Genomic DNA, 3,227 nt, shown 5'->3' with positions numbered 1-3,227 from the left:
GCCGCGCCGCGTCCGGCGAGGCGCTGGCGCCTTGCGCAAGCGCGGTGCCAGCGGCGAGCAGGCGCCACTCAGCCAGGGCCCACGCCCCGCCCACCCTGCGATGGATGGCGCGGCCAGCCATTGACAGCGCGGCCGAGGGGCACGGGGGCGGGCGCTGAGGTGACCCGTGGCTGTCCGTCCCGGACAGGGCGAGGAGGCAGCGGGCACGGCTGGGGATGGAGCTGTGGGCTGAGGGGAGGTCAGACCGCGGGGAGAGGCCCGGGATGGCCGCGGGCGGCCCTGACGGCCCGGTGGACGGCTGACAGCGGGGAGGGTGCCAGGGCATCCACCGCCGCCGCAGGAGAAGGGGCGGCTAGCGCTGCTGATGGCGCTGGCCTCAGGAGAAGCGGCCGCCGGGTGTCGGGAGAGCAGGACAAGGCTCGGAAGGGGGCTGAGCCGTTTGCGGTGCCGGGGCAGATAAGCTGGGTGGGGCGCAGCCAACTCCACTCCCCCCAAAGCATTGTTCCCCCGCTGATGCGCATCTTTTCACACCATCTGCGTTTATCGGTGTAAACGTAGTGGCTCCCTCCCTCCGTGCTTTTCAGGCCACTTCATAAGGGACAATGCCTTCTAGCGGCCTTCGCACAGGAGTAAGAAGCTATTAGGTATGTGACGGGACAAGCCCTTCAGTGCTTCTCTCTTATATTCAGGCTAGAGGAGAGAATTAATGGCACTCTTCCATTATCTGGCTACGGGCGGTCTTCTTCCCATTTGAGACACCAAAAGATGATGACACTTCCAGTATACTGTGTGCACAGTCAATATACAATCATCAAACATGTGACTGTTTCCTGAAAACTTGCTTCTCACAGATACTGGCCTCTTCCTGAGGGCTGGTCCCACTGGAATTTGGCTGCTCTGCTATGTTTGCCAAATCACTTGACCTTTGTTTCATCTAATCAGGGTAACTGGTCCAGTACCAACAGATGAACTGCTAGATATCAGAATAAAGCGCATATATGTATACTTGCCACAAGATGGGGGCATAACTGGATGACAGCACTTCAGGCAGATCACGTCTATTCAATATTTTAGTAAGGGTTTGAAAGAGGGAACAGAAGCTATGTTTCTAAAATTGGCAGGTGACACCAAACTGGCCAAAACCGCTAGCACCTGGAAGAAGGAATTCAGAATCATCTTACATTGATCCATACAAGAAATAAGCTAAGATCAAGGAGGTGAACTTCAATAACAAAAAGCAAAAAAATACTGCATATTGGAATTTGAAATCAAGTATATGAATTCAAAATAGCCAAATAATCAGAAAGTGATCACATGTGGATAGCAAATCAAAGCTAAATGTCTATCAGTAGCAACATGCTGCTGCAGAGGAAGTAAATCTAATTCTAGGCCATTAAAAGTGGCATTGCATATAAAATCTGGAAAGCGATCATTGCACTTGGCGCAGTCAAAGTATACTGAATGGGATTGATTCTGTCCACATGCAAAGCCCTGGAAACTCTTCCTTATGGTCAAGTGTTGTGAATAAGCTAATTTTTTATTCTCTCAACTTTTAGTAGTACTAAGCACAAACCAAAGGAAAACACCAAGGCTGGCCACACAACCTAAGTTCAAAGTCCATGATTGCTTAATCATACAATACATTAATGATATTTCATAACACAGTGTAATATGTAATCTTATACAGCTTATTTACTATCATGCAGTTTTACTGTGCAACTGCTAAGTTTCTAATCTCCTGAGAAGTCTTTGCAACAAGCAAAGTTAAGTCAACTTGAGAACTTCTGATAAGGTAAAATGTATAAATTATTTGCAAAAAGGGAGATAAATGCATGATGGTAAAACTCATATTCATTACTCACTAATCATTCCCCTTACAAAAGTTGGTAGTTCACATTACAGTTTTTTGAGGATTGTCTTAAAGAAAATAAAGCCAAGGTTGTGTATTTTCTGTGAATATGTATGTTTGACCAATCAATTGATCTATACATGTGTCTCTGCTTTGTGTTGCTTAGCTTGCAGAATTTTGCTGAACAGTTCTGCTTGTAATATTTTACATAACTACAGGTACTCAAATGTTCCTAAAAGCAACTGTCATTTGAAGGTGGAGAGGGTCTTCTGGTTCTTCTCTTAGGGCTATTAAACTCATGTTCTGCATTTCTAGAAAGATGCACATACTCGTAGGCCACAAAAGGAGATATTTACTGAGCTGCCCAGGGACATGTGAGGGTAAGGTCGAGGCAGACAGTAATTCCCTACTGCAAGAATTTAATGCATGTAACTATTTTAAGTAAATGTCACATGCTCGGGTTCACTATGAAGATCAATTTGCAGTAACTTTCTCTTGTTTCTTCAGCCTGACTTCCAACTGATGTTAGGCAGAACAGTTGCAATATTGCATTTCCTCTGTTATTAAACAGAACTGAGCTCAGGGGTTGCGATCCCAAGGAACACTTTTAAATAGTAGTTCTGGAGTATGCCATTTCCTGCAGAAGAGGGAGTTCTGTGTTGTGAGGGGAATTGTGCTATAGTGAAGCATTGCAAAGTGCTTGTGCCTCTTCCCCCCTCCTCTACCAAATTCTGTATGCTGCCTCACGTTCTTTAATTTGTGTCTGCCTGTCAAAGCCCTGAATTCCAATACATATACTTTTGCCTCCTGAACAGCATCTCTATTGCATTGCTTCACAGCCTATGGACAAGGCAGTAGTTTAGTGGTTTACCAGCCCTATTTTCCCTGCCCAAGCTCCCATCCCTTCCTCCCCACAAACATGTACATACACTTCACAGAGATCCCTGTATGGATTGGGAACAGATTGGATTTAAGAGCCCATAAGCTTAGCAGATCTGGAATCATACCTAAGTTACAGACCCGTGAAGTCCTGCTTTACGTAACAGATTCAGGTCCAATTTCATAGCCAGCTTAAGCTATCACTGGCTGGCACCACTGCTGAAAGAAGTATCTACCCCCTTCACCTGTCCTTGATTGACCCCATCTATTGTGCCAGCATAAGTTTCTGGCACTGGTTCACTCAAAAAAGACATGCTTCTGATCACACCCTCCTGATGATTCTTCCAAAAAGAACTTTTGTGTTCAATTTTTTTTCCCCACACCCAACGCTGTAAAGAATCGCACAATGAGCTGACTATGCAAAAAGCCACAAACCTGGTCTAAACTCCCAGTCCTTCAACTTACCCCAGGTCTGTGCTTAGCTTCATGTGCTGGGGAC

This window comes from Haliaeetus albicilla, chromosome 4 (assembly GCF_947461875.1).
Source record: "Haliaeetus albicilla chromosome 4, bHalAlb1.1, whole genome shotgun sequence".
Taxonomy (NCBI): Eukaryota; Metazoa; Chordata; class Aves; order Accipitriformes; family Accipitridae; genus Haliaeetus; species Haliaeetus albicilla.
The sequence above is the reverse complement of the archived record's forward strand: the minus strand, read 5'-3'. Positions refer to the sequence as shown.